We start from the raw sequence: 25,702 nt of genomic DNA, 5'->3' as shown, positions 1-25,702 counted from the left end.
GCGCGCGTGTACCCGCCTCTCACTCACTGGCTCAGCTCAGCCCAGCCGCGGGAGCTCGCGCGCGTGTACCCGCCTCTCACTCACTGGCTCAGCTCAGCCCAGCCGCGGGAGCGAGCGAGCGTGTACCCGCCTCTCACTCACTGACTTCAGCTCAGCCCAGCCGCGGGAGCGAGCGAGCGTGTACCCGCCTCTCACTCACTGGCTCAGCTCAGCCCAGCCGCGGGAGCGAGCGAGCGTGTACCCGCCTCTCACTCACCGGCTCAGCTCAGCCCAGCCGCGGGAGCGAGCGCGCGTGTACCCGCCTCTCACTCACTGGCTCAGCTCAGCCCAGCCGCGGGAGCGAGCGCGCGTGTACCCGCCTCTCACTTCACTGGCTCGGCCCAGTCGCGGGAGCGCGCGCGCGGGCGGCCGACCGTTGGGCGCTGGATCGCAGCTTGGAATGCTGGTTGACGGAGCGAGCCACGTGACCGAGCGGTGCCAGGGCCGAGGAACGGGCTGTAAATGGTAACAGTGAGTGAGTGTGTGAGAGTGAGAGTGAGAGTGAGGGTGAGTGACAGGGGGAGACAGGCAGTGTGAGCTGGCGTGTCGCCAGCGTTAGGAGTCCCCCCCGGAATGAGGTTTAACAATCTGCGGCTGCACAGCGGCAAACAATGGGGCCTTGCACTGGGCTCAGGTCACAACCCCTGTCTCTGTCTCCCTTCACAGGCCTCTCTCTCTGTGTTGCTCTAACCTTGTTTTTTTCTGGGGGACATCTTTCTGTGGCGAGTAAGTTTGTGAGTGTCAGTCCCTTTCATGTATGCCTCCTTACCTCACCGTGTTGACTCCATGATTGATTTCTGAATGTTCCAGATTATTATGTGCTTCAGTGTTAATGTTGTGGCCTTTTTACATCTCTTTTCCCTCCCCCATCTCAATCATGGGAGGAAAAGATTGCAATTCTTTTTATTTGTCATGCAGATGTCTTTTAAGGTATTTTTTGTACATGTTCTTAAAAGCCAAGTAGAGTTCTAATTTATCAAACCTTTTTTTCTCCTGTAAGAAGAGGGTTATACTCTGCAGCTATTCTTTTTCAGTTGAGCAGTGATTATTTATGATGTGATACTGTTATATTTCCGAGCAGCTTGCAGTTACATCAGTGTTTCTCCTTTACCATTTCCTAGGCTGGGTGTAAAAGGTTAGCGTTTAACCTGGGCTGTTAGTGGATATCTACAGTACAGTTAACTGGCATTTATTGCACCTTGTGGGTTTTTTTCAATTTATAGAATGGTTGCAATGACCTGTGATTTACCTACATTAAAAATACTGTGATGCCAGTCACATGATCAATCTTCTGGATTTGCTTTTGACACAAACGGTTTTAATATTTGTTCACAGATATAATTCGGGAAGGAGGTGAAATAGCTCTTGAGTGCCAGTAACTTCCTGTCGGATTTACATTTTCTGACAAATCAGAAACTAAAAGTATATTGTACACAAGTGGGTAGGAGGGAGCTAAATGCAACGCCTCCTTGGCCACAGAAAGCAAATGGCTGCAGATTCTGGAAATGGGAAACAAAAATAGAAAGTGTTGCAAACGCTCAGCAGGTCTGTCAGAATCTGTGGAGTGAGCAGATGAGTTTCAGGTGCAGATCCCTGGTCAGAACTGGCAATATGTATTTGGCTGTTCTGGCTGTGGACTTGTTTATGGCTTTGTGAAGATTCCAGTGTGCTATATGCATTCATAGAGAACTGAGAGCTGGTGTGTAGAGAGGTTATTTCACCAAGATCCTTTACTCCAATTTAGGACACGCTGTATATCAATTAATAGATTGAATTGCAGTGTCGGCTGTGACTCAGTGGGTAGCACACTCACCTCTGAGTCAGAATGTTGTGGGTTTGTCCCACTCCAGGGACTTGAGCACAAAAATCTAGGCTGACACTCCAGTGCAGTGCTGAGGGAGTGCTGCACTGTCAGAGGGTGCCGTCTTTCGGATGAGACGTTAAACCGAGGCCCCATCTTCCCCCTCAGGTGGATGTAAAAGATCCCACGGCACTATTTCGAAGAAGGGCAGGGGCGTTATCACCGGTGTCCTGGGGCCAATATTTATCCCTCTTATCAACATAACAAAAACAGATTATCTGGTCATTATCGCATTGCTGTTTGTGGGAGCTTGCTGTGCGCAAATTGGCTTCCGCGTATCCCAGATTACAACAGTGAATACACTTCAAAAGTACTTCATTGGCTGTAAAGCGCTTTGAGACGTCCAGTGGTCGTGAAAGGCACTATATAAATGCAAGTTTAAAAAAAAATATTGCCCTGGTGGCTTAAGAACAGCTTTTGACCTAGTTGTATTGTGCATGAATGCCATCTGTCATGGCTGCTCTTGGATATAATTATCATCGATGTCCTCCTAGCTGTTCCACCTTTATTGCAATCTCTGTTTTATTTTTGTCACTTTTTCCCCACAAATGTTGTTTTTATTTGCTGTACTTAATCTCCTAATGCTCCTTTTCACTTCTGCTTGTTTGTTTCAGCGTCGGTCAGTGTTTTGGAAGCGCCTAAATCTCTCAATTAGGTTTTTTTGTCTTCTTGAAGTTACTCACTGGTGCTGGGCTATGGTTCTGTGGACACAGGCAGCACTTCTGCACAAGTGGTGATCTTCATTGATTGCTGTTCAGCATTCATGCCCAGACAGTGAATGTTGGCAGGCTGAATTGGGGTGCGGTTAGATCATAGTCAAATCCTTTCTGCAGCCGACATCTGCTCCGGCACTTCCATGGAGGAATCTTTAGATAGTGGTCAGGAAGCCTGGCTGACTTCTCGCTCTTCTTTCTACTCCCCGCGGCCCCACCCCCCCCTTTTCCAACTCCCTGTCCAGAGACACTGAGGCAATTCGTAGAAAACCAACTGACTGAGATCAGAAAGCTCGGGGATTGAACCTGGGATGCCAGTTGAGATCACCGAACTCGATACATCCAGGGATTGATCCTAAGACTCTTACCTGTGTAGCTCAGAAAGAAAGAACTTGCATTTATGTTTTTTAAAATTCATTCCTGGGATGTGTGCATCGCTGGCACGACCAGCATTAATTGCCCTTGAGAAGGTGGTGGTGAGCCACCTTCTTAAACCACTGCAGTCCTTGTGGTGAAGGTGACCCAGCGACAATGAAGGAACGGCGATATTTTTCCAAGTCAGGATGGTGTGTAACTTGGAGGTGATGGTGTTCCCATGCGCCTGCTGCCCTTGTCCTTCTAGGTGGTAGCAGCTGAGGGTTTGGGAGGTGCTGCCGAAGAAGCCTTGGCGAGTTGCTGCAGTGCATCTTGTAGATGGTACACACTGCAGCCACGGTTTTAAGGTGGTGGATGAGATGTCAATCAAGTGGGCTGCTTTGTCCTGGATGGTGTCGAGCTTCTTGAGCGTTGTTGGAGCTGCACTCATCCAGGCAAGTGGAGAGTATTCCATCACACTCCTTACTTGTGCCTTGTAGATGGTGGAAAGGCTTTGGGGAGTCAGGAGGTGAGTCACTCGCTGCAGAATACCCAGCCTCTGACCTGCTCTTGTAGCCACAGTATTTATGTGGCTGGTCCAGTTAAGTTTCTGGTCAATGGTGACACCCAGGATGTTGATGGTGGGGGATTTGGCGATGGTAATGCCGCTGAATGTCAAGGGGCGGTGGTTAGACTCTCGCTTGTTGGAGATAGTCATTGCCTGGCACTTTTGTGGCGCGAATGCTACTTGCCACTTATCAGCCGAAGCCTGAACGTCATCCAGGTCTTGCTGCATTCGGGGGTGGACTGCTTCATTATCTGAGGCGTTGCGAATGGAACTGAACACTGCAATCATCAGCGAACATCCCCACTTCTGACCTTATGATGGAGGAAAGATCATTGATGAAGCAGCTGAAGATGGTAGGGCCTAGGACACTGCCCTGAGGAACTCCTGCAGCGATGTCCTGGGGCTGAGATTGACCTCCAACAACTACAACCATCTTCCTTTGTGCCAGGTATGACTCCAGCCAGTGGAGAGTTTTTCCCCCTGAGTGCACCTTTCACATCTGAGTCAGAAGGTCGTGCATTCAAGCCCCAGTGCAGAGATTGAGCACGTAATCTTGGCTGAGACTCTCGTGCAGTACTGAGGGAGTGCTGCACTGCCAGATGTCTTTCAGATGAGACATTAAACCGAGATCCTGGCTGCCCTTAGGTGGAAGTAAACAATCCTGTGGCACTAGTTAGAAGAAGAGCGGGGGTGTTCTCCTGATGTCCTGGCCAATATTTATCCCTCAACTAACATTACTAAAACAGATTATATGGTCATTTATCTCATCGCTGTTTGTGGGACCTTGCTGTGCATTTCCCTACATTACAACCGTGACTAAACTTCAAAAAGTACTTTGTTGGTTGTGCAGCACTTTGAGCCAGCCTGAGGTCATGAAAGGAGCTATATAAATGCAAATTCTTTTGTTCTTTGAAGTGTAGTCGCAGTTATTTTGTCAGCAAATGAGATTATTGCCCAGATAATCTGTTTTTATGGTGTTGTACGAAGGAGGAATGTTGGCAAGGCTACCAGGAAAATCAGGGGCTCTTCGACGTCCACTTGTTCAGACAAGGCCTTGGGTTAAAGTTTTATCCAGAAGATGGCACCTATAACCATGCAGTAATCCCTCAGTGCGGACTAGGAGTGTCAACGAGGCTTGAACCCACAAACGTTTGACTGAGGCCAGAGTGTTACCAACCTAGCTACACTGACACACCAACAACAACAGCGTGCATACCATTAGATTTACTCACTGGCCTATCAGTCGAGCTATTAGTCACTTCTTGTTTGAGAGATATTTTGCAGTTAACATTAAGTATTCTTCCCAGCAGTGTACAGGAAGTTAGTGGGTTGAAAGGTCAGTTTTGAAGTGTTTACTCAGTGTTTGTGTAGGAATGGTTTTAAAGTAGGCGTTGTCCACACAGTAGGGTGTGAGAAGTACAACGTGAATACGAACTGCAGTGTGGTACCTTTTTATAAATGTGATGTTCAGAGTTGGAGGGGGAAGGTGTGAATGGGAAAATAGTTAAAAGCTAGCAGGGAGACTACCTTGGCGTTTATTAAATAGGACATATTTTAGGACATGGTGACTTCCATTAGCTATAATCCCTCTACGTTCTAATGTGTTCTGTTTAATTACATTTTTTTTAAGTTTCCATTTCCCCCAGTAGGTTAATGCAGTGAGTAGCTAAATCCTATCGACCAGGAAATTCCCAGGTTTCATTTCTTGTCAATTGACGGGAGCAGTGGTAGGGTTGCTATCATTGGCCTCTCTTTCTCCGCCCCCCCCCCCCCCCCCCCCCCTCAGGTTAGTGAAGAGAAAATTGACCAGGGTTCCTGCTCATTATCCAGACATCAGATGAGAAAAGGATCGAGTAAGGATGTGAGACATAGAAAGATAGGAGCAGGAGTAGGCCATTCAGCCCCTCGAGCCTGCTCCGCCATTCAATGCGATCATGGCTAATCATCCAAATTCAGTACCCTGTCCCTGCTTTCTCCCCATATCCCTTTAGCCTTAAGAAATATATCCAACTTCTTGAATATATTTAATGAATTGGCCTCTACTGCCTTCTTTGGTAGAGAATTCCACAGGTTCACCACTCTCTGGGTGAAGAAATTCCTCCTCCTCTCTGTCCTAAATGGCTTACCCCTTATCCTTAGACTGTGACCCCTGGTTCTGGACTCCCCCACCATCGGGAACATCCTTCCTGCATCTAGTCTGTCTAGTCCTGTTAGAATTTTATAAGTTTCAATGAGATCCCCTCTCATTCTTCTAAACTCCAGTGAGTATAAGCCCAATCGACCCAATCTCTCCTCATACGTCATTCCTGCCATCCCAGGTATCAGCCTGGTGAATCTTCGCTGCACTCCTTCCATGACCCTTCTGTTGAATGGCCTACTGACGCTTGTCAAGACTCACACATGAGTATAGGTACTTTGGTGAGGTACAAGATGGTGACCGACAACTGTGGAACTGGAACCCAGCAAGGAGTCGATGTCTTCAGTAGAAGAGAAAGGGAGGAAAAATTGCCTCCTCCAGTTTTCTGCCCTTGTTCACCTCCTCTCCTTCAGGTGGTGTTTCTGCTGTGGTGCTGATCTCATGGGCATAAACAGCCCTCGCCCAAGTGCTCATCCTTCATTTGAAAGATTAGCCAGTGAGAGTTTGTGGCATATTCAATCATGTGGGTTTTCACAGCCAAGGGCAAATCTGACCGTGCACAGTTCAACAGCGGTTGCTGGATGGTGAGCAAGAGCAGGAACCTTCACCTGCTTTGTTCCCTTTAGCCTCGGTACACTGAAGCCCATTGTACCCTTCTGCCCACTGCGCCTCCGAGATTGGCTAATTCAGCGCATACTAGGAATAAAACCCAAGACCTCCTTGGTCTGTATGCCGCATCATCTGTTGCATTTATCCACTGAATTACTTGTAAGACTGTCCGTATTTAAACTTTAAAAATCACAACTTAATTTGAGAACGGATGTGGTTCTTTCGGATGCCATGAAATGTTGTGTTTGGATGGTCCAGTACTCGCACCAAGGAGTGTTGTGGGGAAGAGATGGACCATAATACAGAGGCTGAGAACTGTCAAGTGTGATACAGAGAAACCAAGTGAGAGGTTGGGTGCTGTGACCCAGGGTGGGGAAATCCGAGTGAGGAAAAATTGTGAGTCAGAGAAAGAAAAGGAATAAAGAAACAAATGTAACATGAACTAGGAGAGAGTATAAACAGAAGAGGGACAAGCAAGAGATGGAAAGGTACAGAAACGAGTCAGTTGTGCGATTAAATTATACTGTCAAGGGCCGGGCGCAGGAGCTGAAGCTCTGCAGATTTTAAAGCAGTACCAGCAGATGAATGTGATGCCCAAAACCGCCTCAGTAAACCCATATATGTAGCGGAATAATGGAAAATCAAACATTCATTTTGGAAGAAGCCATATTGATTAACATGAAGCAAAAACTGTGAGGTTTGTGTTTAATTTAAAATGCTGTTTACAATTATGATGGTGACAATTCTTACATTAAGTAGAAGTCACAACAGAAGCGCTGTGTTCTTGCACAGTTAGAGCATAAGCTAAATGTGTAATGTCACTTGAGATTGCTGGTTGACGGGTGAAACAAATCATTTCCACAAAGAGTTGGGAGCCTTTATAGGATAAATGCCAGCATTTTATTTTTTTAATCTTAAATCTGCTAAATTGTGCTTTGCTGATGCATTTAGTCTTCCACGTGCACAAAAGTGAACTGACAAAAAACACCAATGATCAGCCTGCTTCTCGCCATCAAGAGCCATTATAGATGTTATTATCAATCTACCTGCAGCTCCCTCCAGTGACCTCCTCTTTCTGCAGGAAGCATGTGGTGCTGCACCATTGTTTTTGTGTTTGCAAAGGATTCACAAATGTGGTTGAATCTCTCAATTCATTATGCAGATTACGGACAGCAATTAGGATGGCAATTCCTTTGTGGGGCTGCAGTGGGGGAGAGGCCAGGAGCGAGCAGGATCTGTGCTCATTGTTGACTTGACAGTCAGTGCTCCTGTCTGGGGGTAAGCTGAAGGAAGAGACGATAGGACATTTTCTGTTATGCAGCCCGCATCATATACACAATTGAAGAACTAGGTATGAATGCACCTTCCTTTAGCTGTTCTGGGGTGTTGGTGTGATTACAGGAATGTGCTTGGTGATGTGGAAGGCAGATGTTTGCCATTTGCTGTGACTTCGATGCAGCCTGTGTCTGCCTTAATTAATCCAATCCAATGGCTGCAAGAGGGGGAGACCGCATCAAATGCTTTTATATTTAAAAAAAAACAATGTATAAACATCGGGAAGTTGCCAAATGATGTAGCTTAAAAGTTTTTCGAGGAAAATGTCTGTGTTTTTCAGTCCGACGGATAGGTAGGCCTTTCAGCGTAGTTTGAGAGTGTTTCTGGGAATGGGGGATGGGCCAAGGATAGGTGTCTCCGAGCAGCTATGTCAGAATGCACTATAACTGGAGCCCATCCTGCTCTTATTATCCTGTGATCTGGGGAATTCATTTTACTGTCGAGCTCTGGTTGTACTTTTTTTTTCCTCCTGTGTATTCATGTGTTCATTGTTCTTGTTTTCAAATCCCTCCAAGGCCTCGCCCCTCCCTATCTCTGTAACCTCCTCCAGCCCTACAACCCTCCCAGATCTCTGCGCTCCTCCAATTCTGGCTTCTTGCACATCCCCGATTTTAATCACCCCACCATTGGTGGCCGTGCCTTCAGCAATCGGGTCCTAAGCTCTGGAATTCCCTCCCTAAACCTCTCCGCCTCTCTTTCCTCCTTTTAAGGCGCTCCTTAAAACCTACCTCTCTATCTGCCCTAATATCTCATGTCATATTTTGTTTGATATCACGTTTGTGAAACACCGTGGGACATTTTACTATGTTAAGGTGCTGTATAAATGCAGGTTGTTGTTGAATGCTGGAAGATTAATCACAATGCACAGGGATTTGTTTAGTTATGATTTTGATGTCACAGCGCAGCTACTACATGTCATGGGGGAAGAAATGTGCTGGTAATACCTTATGTATTAATCTGAATGCTAGCTAAATAAAACCTCATCTGAGCCACAGTGCGGGCCCTTTATTTCTGTAGGCCCTGTGTGAATAGGTAATACATATTTGAGGCCTATAAGGGCTGGAGTTGAAATAGTAACTGCACAGCATCCTTTATTGCATGTCTTTTTAATAATGTATTTAAGTGGGAGCTTAGAGAAGGGAGGGGAATTTCAAAAGCTGGTGATGCAGTAAGTAGTGAATTAAATCTTCGGACACAAAGTAATTGAACTACTTTTCAAATACCACCAGCAGCCTTTTCATATGGTGTTTGGAAAAATTCTGTTTACTTTTTTACATGCTAAATGTGGTACAATGTATTTTTCAATGAATACTTAAGCCATACACATTAAAAACTACACCTTTCTGTGGGCACTATACAGGAAACTCTTTTTTTTATCCGGCACCGACGGGACTGGTGTGGTGCCGGTTTATCAAAAAGTCCGGATTACAGAGAGGTATAGTAAAAAGTACGAGAGCCCCGTACACCGCAACAAATCCAGGCTTCCCTGTTGCTTAGCAACAGGTGCAGGAACCCCGGTTACACAGCCACAGATCCAGGAACGGCCACTAATAGGAAGTAAAACTTACCTGAACCTACTCCTGAATTTCCGGTTATTTAGGTGCCAGTAAATCGAGAGTTTCCTGTACTTGGCTTCAGCCCACTAGGCTAAGATGGGACATTTGGCCAAGATTCCTGTTTGTTATCTAGCGACCCACTACTGGAAGGAAGCGTGTGGTGAGGACAACAGGTTGAGGGTAGGATTGGACTTGGCTATGATGCCTGTAGCAGTTGAACAGCCTGCAAACATTCACTCTCAATGCTCACATATGAATAATGGCTTTGGGGCTAGTTACTGGAGGATGCCTAGCAACTGTGCGATTATGTCTTCAAAAGAGATGGGGAGGAAAATTGGCTGAGCAATTTGAATATTACGAAGTAGAATTGGGGAGACAAATATTGTGAAGTAGCATTGGACAAATGTACCTACAAGAAACTTTTTTTATCCAGGACCGGCGTGGTGCCGGTTTATCAAAAAGTCCGGATTACAGAGAGGTATAGTAAAAGGTACGAGAGCCCCGTACACAGCAACAAATCCAGGCTTCCCTGTTGCTTAGCAACATGTGCAGGAACTCCAGCCACAGACCAAGCGTCCCTGTTGCTTAGCAACAGGTGCAGGAACCCCGATTACACAGCCACAGATCCAGGAACGGCCACTAACATGAAGTAAAACTTACCTGAACCTACTCCTGAATTTTGCCGGTTAACAGAGATTTCCGGTTATTTAGGTGCCGGTAAATCGAGAGTTTCCTGTATTCAAATAATAACATATTAATTCAAACTGTGCTTTAGAATAAATTGTAATCTTGTTGCATCATTTGAATTTTGCTGCAGGTCAAACAGTCAATTAGTAAATTGGCCATTTAAAGGTTACAGTGCCCGAATGAGACTGCTGGCTAGGAGTGCGCTGTTTGAATTAGCCTCGACTGAGCTTTGCACTTGAGGTGGGGAGGGTGTACCCCTGGAGGTTAATTGTTACTAGGTCATTTGTAAGGAGGGGGGTGGGGGGCGAGGAATGTCCGGGGGAGATTTCTTCAACGTGACTGTGTTGCGAGGTCGAGGAAGAAATGGTATTATGGGCACCTGGGGAGTTAACTGGGTTGAACTGTGCTGCTGTCCTGATTTATGGAAAACAGTGGGGCACGGATGCAAGTATAACCAAATTAATCCAGGCAAGTCATTGATGGAAGTGAAAGTGAATAAAGTTTTCTATCACTTCTGGATTACGAAACCTTTGCTGTTTGAGCTGAAATTTATGCAAACGTTCCTGTAATTGTTCTAAGCCCCTAAATTAACGTTCATCGTGAAGAAAATTGAGATTTGTCTGAAACTGGGCATATTTTAAAAGAAAATTAGTTTCCAGCAGCAAAGTCTCAACAGGGCCACCCTCCCCCTTCGCCACTGTTAAAATATATAGATTTGTTTTTTAATGGCAGAAGTTCGCTGGTGGATGCCGAGTATATACACGCAGCTGTATTTAGAGTCAGGACATCGTGGGCATCTGCTAACATAAGAACATAAGAAGTAGGAGCAGGAGTAGGCCATACGGCCCCTCGGGCCTGCTCCGCCATTCAATAGGATCATGGCTGATCCGAACCTAGACTCACGTCCACTTCCCTGCCCTCTCCCCCTAACCCCTAATTCCCTTATCAGCTAGGAAACTGTCTATCTCCGTTTTAAATTTATTTAATGTCGCAGCTTCCACAGCTCTCTGGGGTAGCAAATTCCATAGATTTACTACCCTCTGAGTGAAGAAGTTTCTCCTCATCTCAGTTTTGAAATGGCAGCCCCTTATTCTAAGATTGTGCCCTCTAGTTCTAGTCTCACCCATCAGTGGCAACATCCTCCCCGCATCCACCTGCTCAAGCTCCCTCACAATCTTATATGTTTCGATAAGATCGCCTCATTCTTCTGAATTCCAATGAGCAGAGGCCCAACCTACTCAACCTTTCCTCATAAGTCAACCCCCTCATCTCCGGAATCAACTGAGTGAACCTTCTCTGAACGGCCTCAAGAGCAAGTGTATCTTTTCTTAAATATGGAAACCAAAACTGTACGCAGTATTCCAGGTGTGGCCTCACCAATACCCTGTATAACTGAAGCAAGACTTCCCTGCTTTTATACTCCATCCCCCTTGCAATAAAAGCCAATATTCCATTGGCCTTCCTGATCACCTGTTGTACCTGCATACTAACCTTCTGTGTTTCATGCACCAGGACCCCCAGATCCCTTTGTACTGTAGCACTTTGCAGTTTCTTTCCGTTTAGATAATAACTTGCTCTTTGATTTTTTCTGCCGAAGTGCATAACCTCACACTTTCCAACATTATATTCCATCTGCCAAATTTCTGCCCACTCACTTAGCCTGTCTATGTCCTTTTGCAGGTTTTTTATGTCCTCCTCACTCACTGCTTTCCCTCCCATCTTTGTATCGTCGGCAAACTTGGATACGTTGCACTTGGTCCCCTCCTCCAAATCGTTAATATAGATTGTAAAGAGTTGGGGTCCCAGCACTGACCCCTGCGGAACACCACTAGTTACTGATTGCCAACCCGAGAATGAACCATTTATCCCAACTCTCTGTTTTCTGTTAGATAGCCAATCTTCCACCCATGCCAGTATATTACCCCCAATCCCGTGATTTTTTATCTTGTGCAGTAATCTTTTGTGTGGCACCTTGTCAAATGCCTTTTGGAAGTCCAAATACACCACATCCACTGGTTCCCCTTTATCCACCCTGTTTGTTAGGTCTTCAAAGAATTCGAGCAAATTTGTCAAACATGATTTCCCCTTCATAAAACCATGCTGACTCTGTCCGATTAAATTATGTTTATCCAAATGTCCTGTTACTGCTTCCTTAATAATGGACTCCAACATTTTACCAACCACAGATGTTAGGCTAACTGGTCTATAGTTTCCAGCCTTTTGTCTACCTCCCTTTTTAAATAAGGGCGTTACATTAGCAGTTTTCCAATCTGCTGGGACCTTTCCTGAATCCAGGGAGTTTTGGAAAATTACCACCAATGCATCCGCAATCCCTACCGCTACTTCTCTCAGGAGTGTATACAGTGAATTAGCAGTTCTTTGAGCATCCCGCCTAAAATATCAGGACCCAGGTGTTGGTATGGTTTACGCGTGTACCCACAGCACTGCAGCAGGTAGCCTGAATGTTGTTTCCGACCTATTCAGAAATTATAATGCCATCTTCAACAGTGCTCGCAAAAGTATAGGGGACCCAGAGAGCAAAATTATGATTTTTAAATCCGTTGTGAGCTACTGTAAGGTTTGTGTGTTAGGTTGGTAACTGTGACTTCTGCCACAATAATACCATTGTACCATCCGTGTGTGTATATGAGAGAGAAAAGGAGAAGATTTTCCATTAATGAAAGCTTGGGTAATATTACATGTTGAAAAATACAGTAGCTGTCTAGGACTGAGTTGGAGGAGTGCTCTTATCAAGGAATGCACATCAATTCATACAGCTAGAGAACAAAGCTCAATTAGTTTAAGGCTTTATTTGCAGTCTTGCATACCGACGAGGATTGATGCAGAATGTTCAAATAGATCAACAGTCTTGTGTTCTTGCTTGAATGAGAAGATTTGGGTTGAGTGGCTCCATGTTCAAACTAGGCATAACTGTTTGTATAATTGCAATGCTGCTCAAGTTGTCATTTTGTGAGGACTGGCAGCCTGTCCCAATCAGTCTAACATTGCAGAGGATGCACTCTGGTATGGAATAGGCTATCTGCATCAATTCCACTGATCTTCTGCTGGTCTATCTGCCTTTGGGCTATACTGACCTCACACTCCACAATTTCATGCCTCTGCGAAGCTGAAATGGCTTCACATTGGCACTAATCATGGAGTGTGAATCGAATTTCAAGGCCAAAACTGACTGCAGAGGAAAACATTGAGACTAGCCACTTCCTGGGAGTATTGCTCTGCTTTTATTATGGGATCAAGCTAAGCCCTGACAGCACGTTCAAGCTCCATTTATACTGTCGTTGCAATGTTAATCCAAATTGAAATGGCTTTGCACTGATGCTCCGTTATAGTGTGAAAGTACCCCAAGGGTAGGAGTTGAGTTTTCACTGATGGCTGAAACTCAGAACTAATATTCCATCACTGTATAGACCTTGCTTTGGAGAACAATGACGTTACTGACATCACATGGCTTTCCCAAACAGTTCCATTTTTCTGGCTATATTTATCATCTGTCCAACCGCAGATCAGATCTGAATTTGCAGCTGTGACAGAATTCAACGGGAAACAATCATGGTCTTTCTCTGCAGAGTTACTAGCTTGACCTTAGCACTGAAGGTTCAACCACTGTCTGATTTTATTAATAGCGGCCTGAGGTGATTTGGCATTTGATCATCCTTCCGATGTGGAGTTAACTGTAGACTGTGTTGTTCTCAGGAGTGCGAATGATATTGCTGCTGTTTAGCAGGTTGTTGTTCAAGATGGAGATTAGTGAGCCCAGGAATACTTCTCGGAGGAATTCGTACATCAGTGTTACAGTGAAAAGACAAATGACCATTTACCTGATGTTTCCATCCTTTGAGCACTTACATCTCTTCCTCTTAGGCAGTCCCTCGGAACCGAGGATGACTTGCTTCCACATTAAAAATGAGTTCGCAGGTGACTGATGAGTCCAATGCGGGACCTACAGTCTCTGTCACAGGTGGGGCAGATGGTGGTTGAAGGGGCAGGTGGGTGGGGTGCTTGGGTTGACGTGCGCTCCTTGCGCTGCCTGCGCTTGGCTTCCGCTTGCTCCCGGGGAAGAGACTCGAGGTGTTCGGTGCCTTTCCGGATGCTGCTTCTCCACTTTGCGGTCTTGGGCCAGGGATTCCCAGGTGTCGGTGGGGATGTTGCACTTTTTCAAGGAGGCTTTGAGGGTGTCCTTGAAGCGTTTCCTCTGCCCACCTGGGGCTCTCTTGCCGTGCCGGAGCTCCGAATAGAGCGCTTGTTTTGGGAGTCTCGTATCGGGCATGCGGACAATGTGACCCGTCCATCGGAGCTGATTGAGTGTGGTCAGAGCTTCGATGCTGGGGATGTTGGCCTGAGCAAGAACACTGACGTTGGTGCGCCTACCCTGCCAATGGATTTGCAGGATCTTGCACTTACATGCAGCTTTAGTGGCTTACTAGATATGCCACAAGAAGTCAGTTTGCCAATTAGACCAGGTTGTTATATTCTCTGAAATGCTCCAACAATGGCATAGTGGTTAGCAATGTTGCCTCACAGCGCCAGGGACCCGGGTTCAAATCCGGCCTCGGGCGACTGTCTGTGTGGAGTTTGCACATTCTCCCTGTGTCTGCGTGGGTTTCCTCCGGGTGCTCCGGTTTCCTCCCACAGTCCAAAGATGTGCGGGTTAGGTTGATTTGGCTATGATAAATTGACCCTTAGTGTTAGGGGATTAAATATGTGGGGTTACGGGGATAGGGTGGGATATGTGTCGGTGCAGGCTCGATGGGCCGAAATGGCCTCTATCTGCACTCTGGGGATTCTGTGATTCTGTGAATGCCGAGCATTACTGCTCTAACATGAAACTTGCCATTGAGAGAATTGTGCCATTTTTGTGTTCAAGAAACGGAGTCCCAAGTCAGCTAAGCTGGCAATCTTGCATGTTGCAGTGGATTCTCCACTGCAGTTTCCATGTCAACCAGCAGTGTGGCTACTACTGTTATCAGGATTTGACTTTGATCTCTTTGTGGAGAAACATGATAGTTGCTGCTTTCCAATGGAATGGCACAGTGCCAAGCGACGCGGTGAATGGAAATAGATGAGCAAGGTAGGAGCTGGTACCATAGGCATTTGAGAATCAAAGCATTGAGCATAATAGTCTTTTGGGAAGAGGAAAGGATTTGGACCCAAGCTTTAAGAGCAGTTCAACTTTATTGTGGCTGATTTTTGTTTCTGCTGATTGGGTTGCAGCACTTCATTGGAACTTCTGGTACTTGACTCTGAATTTTAAGTGCCTTTTCACCCAATATAGTGCAAAACTGCACATACTACTTTCCTGTCTCTGGAGCTCTGTACTTGTATGCAGGAGCAGAAATGCAGAGTCAATCATCAGTTGCTGAACCACAGTTGCTATAGCAAGCACACAGACAAGTCACAGATTTCTCTTAATCTGCTGTCTCTTAACACAATTTCTCCAACTTGTTCTGTGCTGCCAGCTACCAGCAGGGTCAAATTAATCTGTCTTTGTTACAGGGTATCTTCAGCTGCACCCTGTGTGCTATCTAATATACAAAAAAAACACCACATCCCTGGCATCTCTATTACAAAATGTGTATATTCTTGTCTTTGGCAGTGCTATGGGTTTCTTGTTATTTTTAGGCGTTTTCACTACCTTAGCAGATTGATTGATATTCATAAAATGGTATGTCTTTTGGGCAGTTGCACATTTAGAAGGAAGTGGTTTGTAGATTGCTCTCTGCTCCAGTGCAACACGACATTAAATGTGTGATTGTTTTATCACCTCCTGACAGCTATGCTTATGAAATATTCTTAACTGTGAATGATAATCAAAAATTCAGCATGAGAGAGAACTGAAGTTCTGTGAAGGCAGGGTCTTGAGATGTTGTGAAATAAAAGTGTATAATTAGTTCTGCCTTTTAGGACCATAAGCTGTATCGGATCTGTGTTTTGACAGAGAGGGAATTGAAGTCTGCTCTTGCTGGTTGATAATCAGCAGTACTTTGAAATTCCAGAACCCCAGGACTGCTGTGTTTTTTTTTGTTGCTTCAAACTAGTAGATTTATGGGCTGAGAATCAGGCTGGCGCAAATTTTATCTGTTGAGAATTATTTTTAAAATGTAAATTAATCCTTTGCGACTAGAATCATGGAACAGTACAGCACAGAAGGAGGCCATTTGGCCCATCGTACCTGCGATGGCTCTTTGGTCGAGCTTTGGACTAAACTGAATAAGTCAAATGGAAAGTAGAAGGGGGAGAGGATGTGGAAAGAACGAAGAGCGGGAAACCGTGTACTAGCCAAAAAAAAAGGAAAGGGGGATAGAAAGGCAAGACAAGAAAGTTAATCGTTTTTACTGGGATTACAGTATCTGAACTATGATTTTTGAGACAAGCCAGTGTGTCCATAATACAGCCCATTGCATGAGGCTATAACGCTGGGCAGAATCAATTATCTCCAGCCATTGTGAAACTGTAAGCTTTGAAGCTTTAATTGGTGATTGGGAGTGGAGCCGGGAATGTCTTAAGCAGGGCTTTTTTTTTTGCCTGTTTAAAGTCCTGCACCAAGTCTACGTAAGCTACCTTAATGATTGACTAGCTGGTTATCAAGATTTGCTGTTGATTGCAGTTTCAGTATTTCCTGGGCCTGCTCATCCAGACATGCTGTAAAAGATGGATGATTTTTGCACAATGTAAATGTGGACTTTCTGTCTCTTCTGCCCTGTGTGGGGAACATAAGAACATAAGAAATAGGAGCAGGAGTAGGCCATTCGGCCCTTCGAGCCTGCTCCGCCATTCAATGAGATCATGGCTGATCTTCTGCCTCAACTCCATTCACTGGCCCTATCGCCATATCCCTCAATGCCCTTACTAGTCAGAAATCTATCGACTTCTGTTTTGAATATACCCAATGACTGAGCCTCCACCGCCCTCTGGGGTAGAGAATTCCAAAGATTCACCACCCTCTGTGTGAAGAAATTTCTTCTTCTCTCAGTCCTGAATGGCCTAACCTTTATCCTGAGGCTGTGGCCCCTGGTTCTAGACTCCCCAGCCAAGGGAAACATTCTCCCAGCATCCACCCTATCAAGCCCTGTAATAATTTTGTATGCTTCAATGAGATCCCCTCTCATTCTTCTGAATTCAAGAGAATACAGGCCTAGTTTACTCAATCTCTCCTCATATGACAGTCCCGCCATCCCAGGAACCAGTCTGGTGAACCTTCGTTGCACTCCCTCTATGGCAAGTATATCCTTCCTTAGGTAAGGAGACCAAAATTGTACACGGTACTCCAGGTGTGGTCTCACCAAGGCCCTATATAATTGGAGTAATACTTCTTTACTCCTGTACTCAAATCCTCTTGTAATGAAGGCCAGCATACCATTTGCCTTCCTAATGGCTTGCTGCACCTGCACATTCACTTTCAGTGACTCATGTACAAGGACGCCCAGGTCCCTTTGAGCATCTGCATTCCCCAATCTTTCACCATTTAGGAAATACTCTGCTGTTCTGTTTTTTCTACCAAAGTGGATAACTTCACATTTATCCACATTATATTCCATCTGCCATGTTCTCGCCCACTCACTGAGCCTGTCAAGATCCCCTTGAGGCCTCTTCACATCCTCTTCACAACTGACACTGCCACCTAGCTTTGTATCATCAGCAAATTTGTAAATGTTACATTTAGTCCCCTCATCCAAATCATTGATATAGATTGTGAATAGCTGGGGCCCAAGCACCAATCCTTGCGGTACCCCACTAGTCACAGCCTGCCAACCTGAAAAAGACCCATTTATCCCTACTCTGTTTTCTGTCTGTTAACCAATTCTCAATCCATGCTAGTATATTACCCCCAATTCCATGTGCCCTAATTTTGTTCACCAACCTCTTATGTGGGACCTTATCGAAGGCCTTCTGAAAATCCAGATACACCACATCTACCAGTTCCCCTTTGTCTACTCCACTAGTTACATCCTCAAAGAACTCCCAATATAGGTTTGTCAAACAGGATTTCCCTTTCATAAATCCATGTTGACTCTGCCCAATCTTACTATTAGTTTCTAAGTGCCCAGTTATTGCATCCTTTGTAATAGATTCCAGCATTTACCCAACTACGGATGTGAGGCTAACAGGTCTCTAGTTCCCCGTTTTCTCACTCCCTCTTTTCTTAAGTACTCTCAGTGGATCCTTTATCTTACCTTACCCCTCCCCTCACCTTCCCATGTCAGCAATGGTATAATAGTGTTTTGAAGATTGAATCAGTGAAAACGTGTTACAGGAACTCTGACGTAGTCATTTTGGAGCCTGCAGCTGATGTGTGCTGTTGTGCGTCATGCTATTTATTACTGATTTTAAAAAAAAACAAAGCAACTGATGCAAGCCTCTGTGAATTGTGCGATTGTTTAAATTGCTTAGGCAGTCTCCTGTAATCCTTCCGTGTACCCTTGTGTAAGAATATACCTAACAGCAAACCTTTTTATTATTTACCTTTTTTTTCCCCACATGAGCAAAATGAAACCTTGTACTTTGAAGCTGTGTTCCGTCTGCTGGGCTTTCTGTAGCGGAGTTCAGCTTGTAAGCTCCATTCTGGCTTACGTCTGTTTTCCTGGTCTCAATTTGGAGCCCTCTTGTCCCCGGGGACTCTGCCTCTTGCCTTGCTAGCTACCATAGTAAACAGGAACTTGAGGCCTAGCTGGCCCACAGCAACAGAGTCTTGAAGCTGAAGTAACTTCTTTAGGGACTGTCAGCAATCAAGTTTTTCAGGAGAGTATGAGGAGTACCAATTGGCTTTCTCTCTCCCCCATCTCTGCATTGCTGTAAGAACAATAAAAATTGATCATTTATGCCTGCCCGTGAGTGTGTAAATGATCAATTTACACTCAAAATATGTAATGAAGCACAGCACAGCTTGTATTTTTCTATGTAAATTTCTGTTTCTGTTCCCCACTAATTTGGATATCCTAACGATTTGCTTCCTACAGCAAATGATTTACTGTAGTGACTGCTGCATTAGAGTGAAAGGTGCAATGTGCGTGCATGTCGACAATCTCTGAAATTGCGGGTCACCAATCTGAACGTTCAGACAGCTCGCTCTCATTCATGGTTGCGTTGTGTTGATCGGTGGTGTCGTTATTTTATCTCCTGCGCTGTTCTGAGTTAGCTACCCCTGAGCTGGAGCCAGCTGTAAAGAAGCATCCCAGTATAATTGTGACACACAGCGAAAGCTGGTGAACATGGACTCCGTTTTAGTGTTTTTTAAGCGATTCGCAAGCTGCAGTCGTACAATAAAAGCATATTTTACCTCACACAAACTGTTGTGACATCAGAGGCATATTCAAGATGAGATGATCTAGGGTCCTATATCAAAGAGCTGTACAAAAGCTTACAAATATTTTGATATTGAAAGATATATTGGCTAATATTTTAAGTTCCACTCAAGCCTTAGTATTGCCACACTTCCCCATAACACATGCTTAATGAAACCTTTTCATGCATCATATTAGACAGTAGATTCTAACAAATTGCACATTTTAAGTTCAGAACCCTCTTGATTGTAAGTTGAAGCAAAAAGCTAGAGAATCACAGCCTTGTAGTTCACCTTTATTTTTTATTAAACAAAATCTGTACCTATTTATTCTTCCTGCATCCTTTTTCCTGTACAATTTTCTAAGTCCACAATTCATCCCTTCTTCTCAGCATTGCATATTACGGAATAGTTGATTATGTAAATACAGGACGTTCCATATTTTCTAGTGGGAGGGGAAATTGCAGTAGCACAGACAGCTCAATGTATTGATGGACAGTGCTGCATTTCAAAATAGCACCCCCCCCCCCGCCTCAGTCTTATTCAAAAGAAACTACATTGGGTTGCTGTGAGGTTCTAAACCTTGTTGATTTTCTCACTATCTTGGGGGCAGACTGCTACTTGGACAAGTCCTACAGAAGTGCCTCATCACTTAATTTAAGTAGGTCTCTGTCAAACACAGCTTTTCGATTGTTGGGTGAGTATAACACAGCCAGGGGGAGAACAGAGAGCAGCCTCGCTCCCAGTGATATGACTTGAATTATTTCCTCTGTGGAATTAAAAGATCTTTACTCTCTCGCTATTTTTGCTGTGCTGCAGTGTAGTTTACCATTGCACCCTCTTCCTCCCTTGTCAATATAATTCTAGTAAGATCTCGTTCTGCCCGATAAAGATCCATTCCAGGCCATGAAAAGACCGGGCACTGCAGTAGAGGCAATTTGTTCAGGTGCTATACGGTATACTGATGATGAGACCACTTAACCAGCAATGAAACTCCATTTGGGTTATTACGCTGAGCAGCTGGAAGTCAGTAGAGGCAATGGGTGAGTCACACCAGGCCAGCTCAAGTATGACATAAGCAGAGGTCCAAGAGCCACTTGGCTAAGTGCACTCTTGACATAGCATTGGTGCATAATGTAGTGTTGTGTTAAACACTTTCATCATTTTTTTTATATGAGAATGGGAAAATTGCTTAATGTTTAATTAAAAAAAAACTCGTGAAATTCAATCCACATCAACATCGTTTCATAAAATAACAAAATGCTGGAAAAACTCAGCAGGCCAGCCAACATCCGTGGAGAGAAAATAGAGTCAACGTTTCGGGTCAAACCCTTTGAGGGTTTGACCCGAAATGTTGACTCTATTTTCTCTCCACGGATGTTGCCTGGCCTGCTGAGTTTTTCCAGCATTTTCTGTTGTTGTTTCGGATTTCCAGCATCTGCAGTATTTTGCTATCGTAATAGTTTCATAAAATGTTACCTTTAAAGTTTTCCAGTAATGAGTTACGAATCATTTCCCAATTAAGCATGCAATAATGACTTCACGACGGTTAGTCCTTCATTTGGGTGCACATATGTTTCAATAATAGAGTAACTTGGCTGTGAACGGCTGTACTGAGAGAGTTGCTGCCAGCACGGAGATTAAACAAAGCCATTCCTTAAATTAGAGAAATGGCTTTTGATTAGTGATTTTAAAAACAAATACCATAACTGCTTAAAGGCAACAATATAATTCAGCAAGTTATAAAACTCGTTGGCTTCATTCTTGTGATTTACACCATCCATACTCCTCTATCTGACCCTCTTCAATTAAATTTCAGCCTTGTAATCATTCTCGTGCATCCATTATTTTATATGTAAACCATCTGCACCCTTCAATTATCTTGTGCCCGGTGCTCGCTCTTGGGTGTTCACTGTTCTGTGAGTAAACCAGCTAAATATCTCAATTAGATTACAGCTCGGAAGTCACTCCCAGGTTTCCATAGATTCTCTGTTTCAATTGATTGTGTTCCCTTTACATTTCCCTTATTGGGGAATAGGATTCACTGTGTACGCCACACCTGGTGTAATGGGACCGATTAGAATTATGCAATTAATACACGTCCTGATCTGACTAATTGACCTGAATAATTACTAATATACAATCAAAGATTTGCTGTAATAGAAGACTAGTGAGGTAGGAACATGAGTATTCCATTGAATTCTGAATGTTTTGGTTTGCCCTTTAGTTGTTTCTGTGTTTGTCCGTCTGCAGGTGCACACTGACGGTGTAACTGTTTTGATATTTAATCGCTCTTGGAGAAAAGGATTCTCTTTGTGCTCTGAATGAATTAGACATGCCGCCTCCTTGCTGCCAAAAAATAATCAAGCTATCTATCGTAGCTTACTAATTATCTTAATGATCAAAATGCCGAGAACAAATGTGAAAACAGGCACTTGTAAATTTAAAGTAAGAATTCTAAAGGTCTCGTGACATTGGTATGAAATTGTAACTTTTTAAGTAAGCACATATAAAATGGTCCAAGCCAATGTGGAAAATTATTGCTGCACATAATATCGGGAACAGTTTGCCAAAATTGGTTCAGGTGTTGTATTCTATGCACTGTAATCAAGTCATCCAGCCAGTGAGCTGGAAATTGTGGTCATCTGTCTCCATATTTAGTTTATATGGTGCTCACTAACCTGGGCCTATGTTCTCATTGAAATTGATATTTATTAGATCTTGCTGATGCAAGTCATGCCTTGATAGGGGCATTGGAGAAGGTGGGTTTAAGCTGTGAAAAGTCTTATATATAAATGCTTAAAGATACCCATCAAATCAAGTGAACCAGCTGCTATCAACAGTATTGTTTTTTTTAAGTTAGTTTTGGGGAACTGGATAATGGACTGAGTTAGCACATAGTGCTTTCACCTCTGGGATCTGATTTTTAAAACCAGACTAGACTGATGGGATGAAAATCTCCCCAGTCTACTGGCATTTAGGGTCCTGTATCATCATCATCATTAATATGGTAGTAGCAAATCAAATGCCAATATCCAAGTCAGATATCCAGGCCAAAGCTTCCGGTGTAACAGCGTGGATATCTTGTAGGCTGCCTGTGAATTTCCTCTGCGGGCAGTGCTCAATGATGTGTCTGATTAGACGCTCCACAGTCGCATGATGGGGAGGCTTTAATCTTCCCTCTATGGAGAAGGTGGCAGCATCTACCATGACCAGTTCCGAGGCGGTTGATGGTTGTCCACTGTTTGCGAGGAAGGTTTGATCCTTCAGGTTGTACTGTGGGGTCCTCTATATAAGGAATCCATTCCGTATGTCGCAGTTCTTCCAAGCATTTCGCCATCGGTCATCGAGATCGCTGAAGGGCCTTGGCGATGGTCCAAAATGGCCTTCTAGATTTGAGACGGGCTGGTGGTAGGTTGTCCAAGTCGGCCTGGATCGGCGTGTCTTTGCTAGTGTAGCGTTTGTATTCTCTGGAGACTGCATATTCGCGGCGTAGGTGTGGTGGTGCGATTGTTTGCAACAGTATGGATCAGTATTTCCTTACTCCATTTTTTCCTCAATAAGGTTGCACTTATCTACATTAAGTCCACTCTCATGCAGATCTCTTCAAAGCACTGGGTGCAGCAATGAGAATCTATTGCAACTTTGGTTGCAGCATATCATTTCCCGTGGCATTTACTACTTGTTCTGACTAACGAGAGAGGAAAAACACTCCTGTTGGCGACTTGCATTCACTTGACAAAACCGTACAAACAGATTTCACTGTGGCACGCTAGTAATCAAACAAGACTTCCCCGATGGTATGATCAGCTTGGCAAAGTTGAGTTTTAAAACTGCAAAATCAAGGTACAGGAAACTCTTTGGTATCCGGCACCAACGGGACCGGGATGGTGCCGGTTGATTAAAAATTCCGGATGACGGAGAGGGTTATCTACCGAGGCTATTTTTAACAAACAAAAATAAAAAAAATCAAGAAATGTGCAGTATACAGAAATTGGGTACTCGCCTACAGAATGTTGTGTTAAATGGATGGTGGAAGATGCTTGATTAAGTGCAGTACTGCCAGTTGAGGGTAATGCATAACTCTTTACTGTATAAGTTTTGTTTTACTGTTAAGTAATTAAACAGAAAAATGGCGGATCGGAAGAGACTCCCGACAGTGCAGGAGAGTCCGACTCCTGTTACAGGGGTATTGAGGTGTTCCGACTTCCGACAGCGCCAAGAAGCCGAGTAGTGGCAGTTTGGAGAACTACCCCCACTGACTAACTCGGCCACCGCGGGAGACTCGGACTCGGCAACATTGCCGGTTATTGAGGTGTTGTTTTCAGAGTGAGAATTTTGCCGGTTAATAGAGAATTCCGGATATTTAGGTGCCGTTTAAACGAGAGTTTCCTGTAGCACAAACTTTCCGGCCAGTGGAACTGGGTTGTCAGAGAACATAAGTGATGAAACTATTTTTGCATGTGATACAAGAAGTTTAGTAATTTGACGAGCGAGGTCGAGTAAGTCATTGGACTATCAATAGGAGCCTCTCTGGAGTGGTGCAATGCAGTTTGAATGTTCCCAAATCTACTAGTGGGGAAATTAGTACTGCCCTGAATGGATGGTTGGGGACTGTATTGATTGCGAGCACAGAACATTTTGACCAGCAAGTGGCATGTAGCTGATGGAGAGAAAATTAGAAAAGTAACACATTGTAAAAGAGAGTTTTATTGCCAAATTAATTTTTATGGTTTTGCAGTTCCTGTGTAACTTCTCATAAGAGTTATTAGGGCATTCTCATTTCACATTTACACTTTTTTTGTTTCCTGATCTACATCCTGTTTTGTTTATATCCACTTGTGCTTCCATTCATAAAATGCTTAGCTGCTCTGTGCAGGATAGTATTCATGTGAGAATGAAGTACGAGTGCAAGCCTGGACCACTAGTGAATTTATGCCCAGCTCTCTGAAAGAAAATCTACTTAAATCAAAGATAACAATGTATTCTAGAAAGAAAAAAGAAATTTGCATTTGTATAGCATTTTTCATGCATCCTATAAAGGTTAAACAACCAAGGTATTACTTCTGAAGTGCAGTCACTGTCGTTATCTAGGCAAATGTGGCAATCTGACTACATAGAATAAGGTCCCGTCAACAGCAGTGAGATAATGACCAGCTAATCTGTTTGGCGATGTTGGGTTCAAGGCGGAGACGGGTGATGTTACGGAGTCGGAATAAACGGGTCATTTTCGGGTTGGCAGGCTGTAACTAGTGGGGTACCGCAAGGATCAGTGCTTGGGCCTCAGCTATTCACAATCTACATCAATGATTTGGATGAGGGGACCAAATGTAATATATCCAAGTTTGCTGCTGATACAAAGCTGGGTGGGAATGTAAGTTGTGAGGAGGATGCAAAAAAAAGGCTTCAGGGAGATATAGACAGGCTAAGGGAGTGGGCAAGAACATGGCAAATGGAACATAATGTGGAGAATGTGAAGTTATCCACCTTGGAATGCAAATGGTATGTTGGCCTTTATTACAAGAGGATTTGAGTATAAGAGTAAAGATGTCTTACTTCAATTATATAGGGTGAAACCACACCTGGAGTATGGTGTACAGTTTTGGTCTCCTTACCTAAGGAAGGATATACTTGCCGTAGAGGGAGTGCAACGAAGGTTCACCAGACTGGTTCCTGGGATGGGGGGATTGTCCTATGAGGACAGATTGAGTAGACTAGGCCTATATTCTCTAGAGTTTAGAAGAATGAGAGGTGATCTCATTGAATCATACACAATTCTTACAGGGCTTGACAGGGTAGATGCAGGGAGGATGTTTCCCCTGGCTGGGGAGTCTAGAACCAGGGGCCACAGTCTCAGAATAAGGGGTCAGCCATTTAGGACTGAGATGAGGAGAAATTTCTTCACTCAGAGGGTGGTGAATCTTTGGAATTCTCTACCCCAGAGGGCTGTGGAGGCTCAGTCGTTGAGTATATTCAAGACGGAGAACGATAGATTTTTGGATATTAAGGGAATCGAGGGATATGGGGATAGTGCAGGAAGGTGGAGATGAGGTAGAAGATTAGCCAGGATTTTATTAAACGGCGGAGCAGGCTCAAGGGGCCAAATGGCCTACTCCTGCTCCTATTTCTTATGTTATTGGCCAGGACACCAAGCCCTGCTCTTCTTTGAACAGTGCCGTGGGATCTTTTGTGTCCATCCACACAGGCAAATGGGGCCTCAATTTAATGTTGTATCTGAAAAACGGCACCCCCGACAATATAGCACTCCCTCGGTACTGCACTGAAGTGTCAGCCATAGATTATGTGCTCATAGTAGGGCTTGAACCCACGACCTTCTGACTCAGGCGAAAGTGTAAGAGCCAAGCTGGGCTTTGCAGAAAAATCACTGGTACTATTCCCAGTATGACCATGGCAGATAACAGGCAGCCCTCAAATCTTGAATTTATGAAGATACATGGTAGGAAGGGAAAATGTAAATGGAAAATAAGAAATTGAGCAAAATTCACAGAACCAAACTTAATTGGAATGGGCAGGAGTAAAATGAA

The 25,702-nt window shown here is 44.3% G+C and overlaps 1 protein-coding gene across 3 annotated transcripts in view; it reads left to right on the top strand.

The window, feature by feature from the left end:
- The first annotated feature begins 398 nt into the window (after positions 1–398).
- The window catches only part of znf592 (zinc finger protein 592), a 181,564-nt gene continuing 156,260 nt past the window's right edge, over positions 399–25,702 (top strand). For 2 of the 3 annotated variants that reach the window (XM_085972194.1, XM_085972192.1), the window contains exon 1: positions 399–504. The gene's annotated coding sequence lies outside the window, so the exon portion shown is untranslated. The other variant, XM_085972193.1, reaches the window with a different exon arrangement.

The sequence above is a fragment of the Somniosus microcephalus genome, chromosome 32 (genome assembly GCF_052327205.1).
Source record: "Somniosus microcephalus isolate GS21.2 chromosome 32, FLI_Smic_1.0, whole genome shotgun sequence".
Lineage (NCBI taxonomy): Eukaryota > Metazoa > Chordata > Chondrichthyes > Squaliformes > Somniosidae > Somniosus > Somniosus microcephalus.
This window is presented reverse-complemented; position numbering and strand designations above follow the sequence as displayed.